Source organism: Mytilus californianus, unplaced genomic scaffold (assembly GCF_021869535.1).
Source record: "Mytilus californianus isolate M0D057914Y unplaced genomic scaffold, xbMytCali1.0.p SCAF_9, whole genome shotgun sequence".
Classification (NCBI taxonomy): Eukaryota; Metazoa; Mollusca; class Bivalvia; order Mytilida; family Mytilidae; genus Mytilus; species Mytilus californianus.
The window spans coordinates 98,310,855-98,326,927 of record NW_026262745.1 but is presented as its reverse complement, the minus strand read 5'-3'; the positions used below and the strand labels follow the sequence as shown (position 1 = coordinate 98,326,927).

The 16,073-nt window shown below is 32.7% G+C and overlaps 1 long non-coding RNA gene across 1 annotated transcript; it reads right to left on the bottom strand.

The window, feature by feature from the left end:
- Positions 1 to 883: 883 nt before the first annotated feature.
- Positions 884 to 7,765, bottom strand: LOC127715437 (uncharacterized). Its single transcript, XR_007988416.1, has 3 exons — positions 7,661 to 7,765; positions 7,341 to 7,421; positions 884 to 969 (listed from the first exon to the last, which is right to left on the bottom strand). It is a non-coding gene; the product is annotated as an uncharacterized LOC127715437 (long non-coding RNA).
- Between the last annotated feature and the right edge of the window lie 8,308 nt (positions 7,766 to 16,073).

Here is a 16,073-nt window from a genome sequence, read left to right as displayed (position 1 = left end):
AGCTAGCTTGTAGATGAAAGGATCATAAACAAATCATTAATCTATATTCCTTGATGAGTGTTTTACAATGTATGTTCACAAACATGTTAGAATAAGGACTATGCATAACTGACTAAGGATATAGGCTTCTAATGTTTTTTAGTGATTAATTGATTTTTTCATTTTTGAAATTTATACATAAAAACTTGTTTGATGATGTAGACTTTATGTTAGATGCATGATTTGTTTTATTAGTTGTTAGTGGCTTTGAACTAGCTGTCAGTAACTGTGAGTACTCTCAGATCAGTATTTAGTGTCTTTATGTTGTTGGGATATATCCCACGTCCACTCTGTGTTTTTGTTAGATATATTTCTATTTGTATCCATCTGATGAGTTAAGCCTTTTTCAACTGATTTTTATAGGTTGTTCTTATGTTGGACGGTTTCACCACTATCCAAGGTTAGGGGAGGGTCGGGGTCCCGCTAACATGTTTAACCCCGCTAAATTCTGTATGTATGTGCCTGGCTCACGTCAGGAGCCTGTAATTTAGTGGTTGTCGTTTGTTGATGTGTTAAATATTTGTTTTTGTACATAAATTAGGCCGTTAGTATTCTCGTTTGAGCCTGGTTGTCGGTTGTTGCTGTATATCATATTTGTTTTTCATTCTTTATTTTGTACATTATATCAGCCGCTAGTCATACATTTGTCATTTCGGGGCCTTTTATAGCTGACTATGCGGTATGGGTTTTGCTCACTGTTGAAGGCAGTATGGTGACCTATAGTTGTTAATTTCTGTGTCATTTGGTCTCTTGTGGAGAGTTGTCTCATTGACAATCATACCACATCTTCTTTTTTTCATATTTGAGTAGTAATTAGACTACCGGAAACCAAGGAAGTTCTTTTTCTTGTTGATCACTCTTGAAACACAATATGCTTTCAATGGAGCCCTTTGAATTACTCGACGTGCCACTATTTGTCTTTACGCGTACCTAAAAAAAATATTAAAAAGAGATGAAAATTATTACACTAGAAATTGAAAGATGGACTTTTAAAAATGTATAAAATCCTCAATCCACGCAAACTTTATTATGAAGAAATGCAAAAAACTACTTTACCTAACCACCACTGTTGTGCATGGCATAGGATATTCTATAGTTCGGTTTGATATAAATATACATTAGTGAATCAGATGAAATAAATAATGAAACTCGTGAACAATAACCACAGATAATTTTATTTGTGTGTGAAAAATATAACATAAACTGCTTGATTAATGAATTAGGTATTCACAATCCCGTTGAAAACTCAACATATACCCCAACGAGTCTTTCCATTTCTTTGTAGCAACATTCCAGCAGTGACTGCATTCGGAGTATACATCTCCCAGTTGATACGACAGTTTAGAGTCGGTATTTCATATCCTAACGTTCTATGTTGATGGTTGCTGCTCAGAACGAAGCTATTAAACCAGGATTTCAAAAGGGTGAAATTGAAAGAGTCTCTTCGTACATTTTACGGACGCCGTCACGAGATGGTTGACTGTTGTAGAATATCATCGCACAAATGACAACGGATATGTTCCAATTGTCGTAACTACAATCCGGTCACATTTCCCTCGATTGTGAACTACCGAATTAGACTTATCAGCGGATTTGTAATTAACAGGAAGGGTGCAATGTGGAGCAGGATGTACTTACCTTTCTTTTCTCGTCCGTTATTAAATTGACAGGTCATTACAACATTCAATGATATACTAGACACTGATGTAAATACACAATATAGTTTTATCTCTAAATGATTCCAAACAAATATCAAATGTGTAATATCCTTATCTTATGCATTGAACAAAACAAGGACGGGTGCAATGTGGTATAGGATCAACTTACCTTTCTGGAGCACCTGAGAACACCCCCAGTTTTTGGTGGGATTCGTGTTGCTCAGTCTTTGAAAACCATGGCATTGATCCTTAATTTTCGACTTATAATCAGATACGTCTCCCATGTGGTACCCGTCGTGTAAACTTAAACTTTACAACTTCGTAGTTGGCTTGAATTCCTAACTTTGCTACTGATGTTTTCCTTGTAGACAAAGCCTCATCAACAAATCATGAGCCTACATTCTTTGATGAGTGTTTTCTACTTAAGAAAATGCCTGTACCAAGTCAGGAATATGACAGTTGTTGTCCATTCGTTTGATGTGTTTGAGCTTTTGATTTTGCCATTTGATTACGGATTTTCTGGTTTGAATTTTCCTCGGAATTCATTACTTTTGTGATTTTCTTTTTTACAATGTATGTCCACAAAAATGCTATTCAGAAAGATAAAAAAATATAAGGACTAGAAAGAACTTACTAGGGTTAAAGGCTTCTTATTTTTTTTATTGATTCATTTATTTGTTTTTGTTTGAAATCTATACATGAAAATTTGTTTGACGATGCAGACTTTTGAGAAATAATTAGCTTTACCGACGTTCCTGGAAGTTCTTCTTCTTGTTCATCACTCTCGAACAACAATTCGCTTTCAAAGGATCGAAATGAACAACTCGAAGTGCTTCGAGTCTTAAAAAATCATAAAAAGAGATGAAATTTATTACACTAGAAATTGAAAGATGGGTTTGAGATAAGCAATGGTATCACATAATCCTATGAACATACGGCTTAACGTTGCATTTCTGTAAATATTGACAATGCAATTTCCCATAGGAACTCCTTTTACGGCTAAAACTGTACCACTTTTACTATGAAGTTTTGTAAAAAATCATATCCTAGAATGGCAAGTTCATATGCACTACAATTTTTTTCAAAGGTCAAAATATAGGGCTGTGCGGCATATTTTCAACGTTTATATGCCCCGAACTTCTAAGAGTTTAAACTAACACTAAATTTCTTAACTATCCGTACCTTGACTGTAGGATTACCACAGATTTCAATATAAACAATATGCATATGTATATTTACTGGTAACATTCCCAAGTTATGTCTCTATGAGATGAAACATAGAGATCATAACTAGGAACCAGTATGTAAACAAAGTTAATTATCTATGAATATTCTATATCTCCCCAAAAGAGGCGTGGTTTGAGAAACAGCTGAATTTACAAAGTGCAACCTATACAAACATTTATTCCAATAGAAAACTCTCTAAAACACTTTTTCTCACATTAATACTTATTTATCAGAATTATAGCCTTAAAGAAATCACTGCATGAACTCTAAGTTTTCTTTTACTGTATATTTTATACCCCCTCCCCTGTTTCAATTTTTTAAAGAATTTGAAAACAAGACTTTAATTATTGCCAGCTTACCCTATTTGCATGTTTTCTGACATGAAATGCCTAGAACCTGTTTAAAACTGTTCTGATAACATATTGAAAGCATTTCAGAATATTGTAGATGTAATGTTTAGCAGTCAATCATTCCAACATTCAAGATTATATAAAGTATCCAATCCTGCCTGTGTCTCCAGTCCACACATTACTGTATGCCTATTTGTCAATGAAAGTTCACAATTTCTGCCTCAAATGGTCAGTTTAGAATTTTTGTCACAACAGTATCGTCTCTAACTATATATCTGACATAATTTAGCTAATATATGAGCTAGAAGTGTTAAAACAAAGCCATATTAGCAATAGTTGTATGTATGCAGATACCAGTCTGATGTATAAATTCACTTAAAATTTTATAGGAATGACTGCTAACATCTGATTTTTGCAAACCTTCCAAGCACAGTTATTGTTTTCTGTATAAAGACCTTTAAAATCATAAAATCATAGCATTTACAAGTTAAATTATTTATTTTATGACCCAGGGGGTAGGCAATTTTCTCTGTTTTTTGCCCCTGGGGCCTCAAATTTCCTAAATTATTCTGCTGTTTCTAGCAATATGGAATACTTAGTACATATTCAGGATAGAACACACTATTGTAAGTTTTGTTTAGATATGTTTTCTAGCTTGTATTTTTTATGCCGCGGTGACAAAAAAGCAGATTTAGGCGTTACGGCTTACTTTTGGGTTATCGACAAGACAAAAACACCCCACCAATAATATTCAGGAAGGATCTATGAGTTTCAATGACTTTGAAGAGTAAATATAAGCACTCCTAAACAATTTAACTTACAAATATGCATATATTATGAATTTATTTTGCATTCAGGGCTTTAAGTGACTATGCATACTGTAAACTGTGAATTTATGCTGAGTCATCATAGTTAAGGCCCAGGATTTTCTCAATCTTCATGAAATATTTATAAAACTTCATATTTGAGTTAATTTCTTCAAAATCTGTGAGATAAATCAAATTTGGTTAAATTCTGTATGTTCTCTTTTTTCACCCAATATAGGTTGCATTTCTGTAAATATTGACAATGCAATTTCCCATAGGAACTCCTTTTACGGTTAAAACTGTACCATTTTTACTATGAAGTTTTGAAAAAAATCATATCCTAGAATGGCAAGTTCATATGCACTTACCTACAATTTTTTTTAAAGGTCAAAATATAGGGCTGTGCGGCATATTTTCAACGTTTATATGCCCCGAACTTCTAAGAGTTTAAACTAACACTAAATTTCTTAGCTATCCGTACCTTGACTGTAGGATTACCACAGATTTCAATATAAACAATATGCATATGTATATTTACTGGTAGTATTCCCAAGTTATGTCTCTATGAGATGAAACATAGAGATCATAACTAGGAACCAGTATGTAAACAAAATTAATTATCTATGAATATTCTATATCTCCCCAAATGAGGCGTGGTTTGAGAAACAGCTGTATTTACAAAGTGCAACCTTAACGGGTTAATAATTGTTACTAATTTAGTCAAATACGTATTCAACCAATTTCTCGTCCGTTATTAAATTTGACAGGTCATTACCACATTCAATGATATACTAGACACTGATGAAAATGCACAATATAGTTTTATCTCTAAATGTTTACAAACAAATATCAAATGTGTAATATCCTTATTTTACGCATTGAACTAAACAAGGACGGGTACAATGTGGTGTAGGATCTACTTACCTTTCTGAAGCACCTGAGATCACCCCTAGTTTTGTTAGGGTTCGTGTTGCTCAGTCTTGGTCTTCTATGTTGTGATTTGTATACTGTTGTTTGTCTGTTAGTCTTTTTTTTTAGTCCGTATAGTATGAGCATGTACGAGCATAACGTATCAATTGAGATCATATGTAAACACTATACGACGGAGCAGAGGGTATGTTACTGCTGAGAAATGGAATTCAAATTAACATGCTCTTATTCATGCAGCAGTATAAAAGTGGGGGGGTTTTTTTGCTTATGTATAGGGACATTAACAAGTTTAACACTTAAACCTTATTTATAAATATTTAACCATTTTTAATTTCTGAAATCAAATTAAAACATCAAAATTAAGGGAAAACATAATATATTATGCCCAGCCACAGTCGTCTATGAGTAGAACATGTTAATTTTTTTCGGAGTCGACATATTGTGTTTTGTAATGAAAAATCAGTAGTGACCATTCAAAAATGCTTTGACTATGATTTTAACTTTTGAGTTAATGTTGTTAATTTTTCTTTAATCATGTGAAAATGTTTACCAAAGTGTTATAGTCATAATCTCATTTAAGGAAATCTGTATACAGGACACTTAAAATTTTAATATCTTATGCAATCTATACTACTAAGGAGAGAGACTGATTTCATTGAACTGCATCTCCTCTGAAACCAAACATGTACAAAGTCGGAAATATTTGTATATGTGACGTATACATGTAGTGTGTGGTACTTCCTAAATTTGTCTTTGAAACAATTTTTTTTTCCATTTTTTGAGAAAATAACCCCAATCGAAGACCGTTATCGATCCGTATTTGATACGCTTTCGCGCATGATCAGTCGACGTACTGCCTGCGAAATTTAAAATCACTTTGTTTCAACACTTGCCTAATTGTACCGCGATTTTGTGGGCTCCTTTTATTTAACTTATTTTAAATAAAAAAACAATGTTTATCGTATTAATTACCGGACTATACGAATATGTCGGACTACATGATTATATACGCATTTGGTCTTGACCATACGCGTATGGTCCAAATAATATAAAGTCGAACATTTAAAGCAGCTATTGAGCTTTCCCCATTTCTACAGTGAGTTTGTATTTTTCGGAATGTAATATATGCATAACTCAATTTTTTATTCCAAAATTCACTAATGGCCATCACAAGTGCAAATAATCGGTTTGAGTTAACTGTACATGTTGGGAAATGTTTTCTTATGAATTGCGTCTTTTTCGTTTAAGGTAGTGCTCTACAAGGAATGGGTAATTTTAGAACCGATCCTTGTAAACAGTTTGATCCTTTGACTAAAATTATCATGAATCGTTGTCAATCTGTCATTATAGCAAGATCTTCGATTTATGCCTTTATAAATTCTCAATTTGATTTAATTTTGAAATTTTTCTACATATCTTAACAAAATTGCATTGCTTCCAACTGAATTCCAATTATATTTTTTTATCAAATGAACAATTTATTTCATTATTCATTTTTTTTTTATTTTTTTTTTTTTTGCTTTAGATAATATGATACTTTCCAAACTGCGTAAGACGTTCTTGTTCTAAATTTGTTTGACTAATACTGATAACTGTTTAATTCTTGGTTATGTTGTTATGAATTAAATGTTCGAATTGTGTTTTTGATAATTCGAGTAATATTGTGTAAGTTTTATTGTGCTTAGCGTCGTTCTAATGTGGAGTATATTCATGCCCCCAGCCAACAGCATCTGGCCTTTGTAGTGTGATGATCTCACAAAACATGTTTAACCCCGCCATTGTTTTGCGTCTGTCCAGAGTCAGGAAGCTATGGTCTTTGAATGTGTTTTTTTTTTTTTTTTTATTTTGGGTCATTTATGTTTCGGAGTTTAGTGTGACGTCAATTTTCGCTGAACACCTTTTTGTAAAAGGAACAGATGAAGCCCGACTCCAGTTGCGAGACTTTTCTCGAGACCCATTAGAGGCCTTGGGCTGTTTTCTGTTCTTTGATCGGGTTGTTGTCTCTTTGATACTTTCCCTATTTCCATTCTTAATTTTATCCTGTTCAATACAAATTTGGTGGTTACTCATATTGTTCTAATTTTGATAATCAAACAATAAAAATATAAAACCGTCTTTCTACGTAATAAGAACATTAAATTTATCAGCGTTGATCTTCAAAAGCACACAAAACGAAACCAAACTATAAAACATTTTAAACCCGTAGCGTTTTCCGAACACGGCATAGCCAACTTTGCATTTGAAAATATAAATACATTATTACTATTAAAATATACTAGTAGATAACATCTTTTTTAGTTTAAAAAGAACGAATGCAGAAAAATAATTACCGTCATCGTGCTATTTGAAGGTAATTCTGTTTCCTCATCATCCACTTTAACATTATACTTGTCATCACGGGTTTCGGTCATCTAAATAACAGATAAAAAGTGTAACGTTGTTCTGTAAAATCGGGTTCTTTATATCATTTTGTCTAACATTGATAATCCAGCAATAAAATTTAAAGTCGACTTTTTGTATATTAGGTAAAACAAAATAGGTTAACTTTGATCTTCAAAAGCACATGAATAAAAAAAAATGGAAAGAATTTGTAAGTGTGACGTTGAATATTTAAAATGAATTTGAAAAATTTAAAACATGTAAACATTACCTTGTAATATATGAGCCAATCACTCGCCTATCCTTTCTGTTTAAAAATGAAAAACATAGTGTCATACATCTATTAACTAACGACCCTATGAAAAACGCCAAACATTTTCAGGTGATATCAGTGATTTTAAATTAGATTATGTCCTGTGTATTAGTTTAGGTCTTTAAACTATACTTTTTTTTTCGATAATTGGTCTTCACAATGTCAACATACATCATAAAATATCTTATTTAAAAGGCTGTATATATCTTTATCGATATGGAATTCACCCCAAGGCTACAAACTAGCCCAAGGCTACCAATGGGTCTTAAACACAGCGGTAAAATCCTACATCCGGAGGCGGACTTCAGCTAGCCTTTTAACAAAAATGTGTACAAGTTCAATGAAAATGGACGCCACACTAAACCCCGAAATATATAAATGAACTCATTTTAAAAAAAAAACATACAAGACTAACAAAAACCATAGGTTCTTGACTTAGGACAGGCAAAACATTTCGGCGGGGTTAAATTTGAAAATGGCATACCTCAATAAAAAACGAACATTAGCTCAAATATGAAATAACTTGCCGTCTTATAAAGATCGTGACAAATGAGGTATATGGTTAAGAATGAAAGATTAAAAATACGATAACAATTTATTTTTAAAGGACTTTCAAATCAAAAACATTCATTCAGACAAATTTGGTATGAGTCCAAATTACTACGTTTGTAAGTACTAAAGCACAGTAATTTAAAACTCAATTTATATATATATATGTTTCAATCTCACAAAAAGTAACAACTTAATTGAATTGAATGACGATAATTTTGTATTCACGTCCCGTATAACGTTTATTATCGCTGTAGCAATTTAACTGTCTTTAAAAACAAAATCGTGTTTTGTTCGTTGACATATCCCTTTAAATTTTATTCCGTCCATTTAACTACTTTTGTAATAGGTTTTGAACTAACACAATTCTACTTTTTGCAAACATCAATGAAGGCATATTTTGAAAAAAAAGTATAAAGGTATATACCGAACACAATTCAAAAGGCGAAATCCATATCTTCTGACAAAAAAATCATTATCTATCAACGGAAAATTTATTGTTACATTCATGAAGAAATTGGTGGGTATATCCTGGTGTTATAGATAGGCTAACACCCCAACTTGTATGATAGGTGTTTTAGCTTTTGATTTTGCCATTTGATTACGGATTTCCGTTTTGAATTTTCCTCGAAGAACGGTATATTTGTTATTTTGCTATTTAAAGTTCAATTATATTGAAAAAAAGAGTGATCAACAAAAACAGACATGATAGGTTAATACGACAATAATTTGTATCCAGCTATGGAAAGCCAACGGGGTCAAACTTCTTTATGCGTAAATTGTCAATGTGTAAATTTTCAAGGTTTAATTTGTCAATGTGTAAGTTGTCAATTGGTAAATTGTCAATTTGTAACTTGTAACTGTGTAATTTCAAAATTCTTAATTCGTAATTTGTTAATTTGTGATTTGTATCGTTGTCATTTCAAAACTCTTAATTCGTAAATTGTCAATTTGTAACTTGTATCTTTGTCATTTCAAAATTATTAATTTGAAAATTGTCAATTTGTAACTAGTATCTGTATGATTTCAAAATTCTTTATTTGGCAAATTGTCAATTTGTATATTGATGTTTTATGACTTGTAACATGTCGATTCGTTAAATGTCAATGTGTGAAATATCGATGTGTGAAATGTCATCGTTGTATTATGTTAACGATCATTATGACGACAGATGGCGCTCGGTTTCTTCTTCGGTTTATAAGCCTCCTGTAAGTAGGAGCACCTCCATATTGAATATATCCCTAAGTAATTTTAATCAAGTGAGTACAGCAAATGCGTCTTAAAGAAAACAAAACAAGAAAATAGCATGTTTACAGGATTCCAGTTTTATTTTGTTTACTGACATGGCGTTTCGTTTGAGAACGGAAACTATATAAAAATACATTTCTAATAGTTCAGTCCCTCCACGTAATCGATCTCTCCTAATTGCGAGGTTAATGAAATAGTCGTTGGTCAGCTAACTTGAATCATTCAAGCCTTTACCGTCTCCGATTCTCTCCACCTTTCGAGGAATGTAGTGATTGATAGGGAGCGTAATATAACGACTGGATTATTCGGGTTATTGGTCAGCGGAATATAACGACTGGATTATTCAGGTAATACAATAAGAAATGTGATAATAAACCGTATGGTTGCCAATGAGACAACTATCCACCAAAGCGAATTTCAAATAAAGTCGATGTTAGCAAGTATAGGTAAATTACGGCCTTCAACAATGAGAAAACCTTATACCATATAGTCGGCTATAAAAGGCTACATCATTACTGGAAAACCCGGGAACTAGTAACAAACGATTTCTATTAATCCTAAAATGCTATTATCGGACCATTTTATTCTGACAGGAGGGGAAGGGGCTGATATATATATATATATATATATATATATACATATATATATATATTAATATACATGCCTACTGAATTTTTCTGGTCAAGAAGCTTAAAAATTGCCGCTACCAGATTTCCGTTCTATCAGAATTTACAACCAAAAATACCAAAATATTCCCGATCCCTCAATCTCAACAGCTGCTTAACGCCCAGTGCTCCCGATATGAACCCCACCCGGTACCACACCTCCTTATAGCCGGCAACCTTACCTAATCTAAAATCTTGTTGATAGGATCGTTAATTAACCGAAATGATTCACGATGTTAATCATTTAAGCTATTTTTTTTAAATTTGCATGTCATATGAAATTAAAAATAATTTGCAATTAATTCGTAACAATATAATCCTAATATCCAATTGACAAACCATGTTGTATTCCGCCTGGCTCTTCTGTCGAGCAGTCAGCCAGGATCCCAGGCTACAATTTTACTCTAAAAATGACCCAAGACATACCCCGGGCCAATCCCCAAATCATGTGCAAATATTTTCATGGAGAAGTAAAATTAGTGTAAGCATATTGGAGATAATTGCTTCTGTCATGCAAATGGCGAGATGGCGAAATCTTCTCTCTGACAAGTCAAAGGGATAGGGCGTAATTTTGGTTAAAAATGGGTGACGCGTGTAGTAAAATAGAAACAGTTTCATAGTTTTACGATCATGGTCATTAACAAAATATCTAGAGGGGACACCTCCAAGAATTTTCGATCTAGTACCATGATCATTCTAGATCAGTATCTGTATCTGTAGGAATACGTTGTGAATACCAATACTGGCCTTAATATAACGATAGAGAGAGCGCCGTCGATGTATTGACGGTGCATGAGAGCAGTTTCTGAACGGCTATCAACGCTCGGTGTGCGCACTACAGTTTCTTCAAGGTGGTTTCACTCGAATACTGTTTTTACGAAAAATGAGTTAGAATATTGTGGAATTTTGCTCGTTGAGATCTCAAAACACTTTGTGTAGTTCTTGATCTGCATGTTTTTTCACAACATTTCTTGACTGATAATTCTTAAATCCCTTGGCAGCGATTCAGTGTTCTTTTTGGACGGCCTTTTTTGTTTAATTGTCTGGTTCTATAGCACTGAGAAACCAGCCCCTCGACCACCACGTACAGAAATATTAGCTTCTGGTTTAAGCGTCTTGTCTGTATGTCTTGTAGTTTCAGTTTGGTGAGCGTGTTTGAGACGTAACCAACTTCTCTGAATTGTAGTCTCCTGTTATGAATCTCACAGGTTGTTGCTGTTTTCTTTCAAGCTTGTTGATGTTTGTAGATGTGTACGGATCCCATACTATTGACCATATCACATTATTGACCTGGCCATTGAAATATATGCAGTTTCCTTGCATTCCGATGGACAATATCTCAAATTTCTTATCAGGAATCCTAGTGTTGATGTTGCCTCCTTGGCTACGTTGGAAATATTGGTAGTCCATTTTAGGTCCTCGTTTATTTTCTGGTCCCTCTAGATTTTATTACAAAATAGTGCATATTCAATACATTTTTAATATAGTATATAGTATACATTAACTAAGTGACTCATTTAAAATAATACTTCGTTCAGTTTGTTTTAGAAAGTACAAATATGATATAAAACAGTTTTTATCTTCATTACTCGGGAGCCAAATAAATAAAGATTGTTCGTCCATTTGCTTCTTGTATTAAAAAATCATTAGATAATTACATTCTTTTCTGAAATTTGCATATTGAGATTATAATATTAAGGAATAATTGGTGTCAACCCATTTCTCCCTTTATACATTAGTCCAATATTTGCGGCCCAGAACAATATTAGTATGAATTTTCCAGCACCGTCTTATATTTCAAGTATTTAGTCTAATTTTGACCCGGTCAAATAATAAGTAGAAATTTCCAGCCAAGTGACAGTAATATATTTGCGAAGTTGATAAGGAAGCCCATTCCAGTGACACATCTATATACCTTAATACAGGAAGTGACACACCCCATCCCAGGTTTGGTGACCACAGTAAACAAAAATATTTATTCGAGGTCACTTCTATATAAAACCGAGTCCATGGTATACATGCCATATAAAACATATGCAATGTATTTATCTATTTGTGTTCTTTTATATGTATGTGCTGTACATAATTGATTTAAATTACTGATAGGTATAGATTCCATATGGCGGTGCTCCTACTTACAGGAGGCTTATACACCGAAGAAGAAACCGAGCGCCATCTGTCGTCATAATGATCGTTAGCATAATACAACGATGACATTTCACACATCGACATTTCATACATTGACATTTAACGAATCGACATGTAACAAGTTACACAACATCAATATACTAATAAAATTTTAATTGACTATTAACGAAATAGGAATTTTGAACTGACAAAGATACAGGTTACAACTTAACAATTGATGAATTAAGAATTTTGAAATGACAACGATACGGGTTACAAATTGACAATTTACCAATTGACAATTTACACATTGACAACTAACACATTGACAATTTACACATTGACAACTAACACATTGACAATTTACACATTGATAATTTACAAATTGACAATTTACGCATTAAGAATTTTGACCCCGTTGGCTTTCCATATCCAGCAGCCACAAATTTTTAAACATACATCTCAACTGACTAAATATTAATAAAAAAAAAACATCCAAATAACTCTCACAAAGACTCTCACAGAAAAGGTGATGTAGTTGAGTAGTTAATTTGACAACAACAAAAAAATGAGCTTGATATTATATTGTATAGAACGTAAATAAAAAAGTTTTTGTAGTTGATAGTACATAGCATATATAGCACAAACCTTCTCGATAAAGTACAAATCAAGTATAAAATATAAATACATAGGTTAACAAAATGGAAACCACTCTCTTAAAATCTTGTGTCCGGAATGCCTCTCTGGACCAATTGACCAATGCTTTATTCGTGTATTATGAGATAAATTTATTGTTAAGTTAATTTCTTAGGTAAGTAGACATGTATGAAAAAATAAGTTTCAAAATCGTGAATATCTATAGAGTAATATAACATTAATTTCATAGTATTACAAATATTGAAATTTAATGCGAATTTACACCACTAATAAACACAACAAATACCACCTGTTCTACATTGTATCATAAATATATAATGTCCATCAATATTCGGCCTCAAAAGAGGCAAACAGTTTTAGACGGAAATAAATGCTGTCGTTGCTTTTTAGCACTGCAACTATAAATTTCCCGAACTTTTCTTCATTTTAACCAGATTAATATTAAACGTACATTTGAATAGAATATCAAGTTACAAAGTGAACTCTTTAGAAAATTGAAAAAAAAATCTTGTTGAAAACTCCGCGGCATGATGCAAAAAATTAACCAGGATGCAACTAGTTCCGTTTAAATAGAAATATTGTTTGAAGAGTTCACAAGAGGGCATACTAAAATTTAAGTTTTTGACATTAATTTCAGCCGATTTTAAATTGAATTAGTCATGTGTCAGATTATCTGTTTGTCACTAATTTCAAGCTATTTCCACCAGATTTAGAAGGGAAGTAAAAGTTAACTTGTGATGAAATTAATATAATGAAATACATAAATATTGTATGTCGCGTGAACTGAAGGAACACAAAAACCGTCCTATCTCATCGCTGAGAATATATTTCTTTTGTTTGTTGTATATTTTCAGATATTGACAGAAGAAGCGCCAAAGATTGTACAGAAAAACCATGATGTCTTTTTAGCTACTAGATACATAAATTGCTTTCCAAGAGTAAATCACCATGAGGTATTCAGATTTGAGAAAAACTGTCCGAGACTGTATTTGAATGGAAGACCACATGACCCAGATGAAAAGCTAACTTGCTTTTAGTTTTTTGGTTGTTTTTTTTTTTTTTTGCTTTGAAAGAACGGATTTTGTGTCATGCATGGATACCCCATATCCCTTGTTTTTCTATTGATATAAGGTAGTAAATTAGTTATTAAGAGTTGATGCTCAATGTCACGTTTGCTTACACTACATCAATTTCATTTTTTGTAGAAAGATATAGAATCATTCCCGAAACAGTGAGGTCCACCGTAATACTTCTGTTGGTAAAAATACAGAACCATTTACATTAAACTTGTTTGTCATTGGCTATCGTTAACAATGATTTTATGCTCACTCAGTCTATCAGAGGCCTTACAGAGTGGGTTTAGATACTCACATAAAAACACAATAGTCGATGGGGTTGATTCACAAAATATATTAAGAGGACAACTGCTCACAAGGAAGCTATTAAACCAAGAGTTCCAAATGGTGAAGTTGAAATCATCCCTTCGTAAATTTTGCGGACGCCATCACCAGTTGGTTAACCGTTATGGAAAATCCGTTTCACAGATGATATCGGATATGTTCTTTTTGTCGTAACTACAACCCGTTCCTTTTTCACGAACGTGACCTACCGAATAAAACTATTTGCCGGGTTTGTAATAATATGAGCAACACGGCGGGTGCCACGTGTGGAGCAGGATCTGCTTACCCTTCTGGAGCACCTTAGATCACCCCAGTTTTTTTTAGGGTTATTCGTGTAGCATAGTCTTAAGTTTTCTATGTTGTGTCTTGTGTATTATTATGTGTCTGTTTGACTTTTTCTTTTTTATAGCTATGTCCTTGTCATTTTATTTTCGATCTATGAGTTTGAATGTTCCTCTGGTATCTTTTGCCATTCTTTTGTGATCATTTTAGAGTAACCTACCATTTATTCCATGTGTGGCATTTGTTTGTGAAAAGATATTTTTTAACTGGATTGATCATCGTTTGAATCATTCAGTCATACAGAGAACTCAAGTTATTAGTTTGCCTTGAATATTCCAGTACTACACAACTCAATTGCTTCTTTTTATGTATACATCTATATGTATATCTAGTTAATTAAAAGACTTTTCTGTTTGTAATAATCCTTTTATGAAAAGGGGAAAACTGTTACGTGTGTGTGTGATCCTTTTTTGTCTCTTTTGCCAAAGATAGTGTGTCATAAACTAAATTGCAGTACCGTCGGTAAATCATTCTTGCATCTCTTGAGTTAATGTTCATGAGTTTATGTACTTACAAAACTTATTTTCTTGTAACGTATTTTATTGTTGAAAATGAATGTTGTCCGTTTTTTAACGTTATTGTCGTCGTTGACATACAATCGGTTCTCTTTTTAAAAAATATTGGAAAAAGGTTACTTTGTGTAAATTATAACAATTATTTCAACTTAAACTGAAATATTATATACATATTTTATTACTGCGATCTAAAAAATATGTTGATATATAAACTGCCGTCAATTATTGTGTGGGTGTAAGTTGGGCCGTTTATAATAAAAATAAATAATCGATTTTAAAAAAGAAGAGATAAAAAAAAGTAATGTAAAAATGAATATGTATGTGTATGAGAACTCCCTCTACCCAAAAATAAAACCCAGCATCACAAACACACACTGGCTTAGAAATGGGAATAGTCGGTGGACAATTAATCCGCTACCAATGGTTTTTCACAAGAGTATAGTGGTTAGCAGAAAAGTTCCAGTTTCCAAAATACACAATAAATACATTTTACCTACATGTATCTCGTGAAGAAATGCAAATTTAATTAGGCTTGGTCCAAATAGTTTTTTATTGTCAAATATATTACAAGTACGAAAAACGTACGAAAGTATGTTCTGTCTATATTTTTTAATCATTGCACAACTATTTAAAGTTGAAACCGACCGTGCGAGGGCTGTATAGCCAGTCAAGGTCGTTAATAACTTCCATTTGTTTGAAGCATTAGTTTAAAATTACAAAAGTGAAATTTTAAAAGACACTAAGTGAAATAGGCAACCGCATTGGGTTACTTGCCTCTAGTCTGAAAAAGATAATAGCTAACACATATATTGTAACTTTTTAAAGCTAGTTGAAAATAATTTTATGTTTAAAGAACGTGCGATATTAT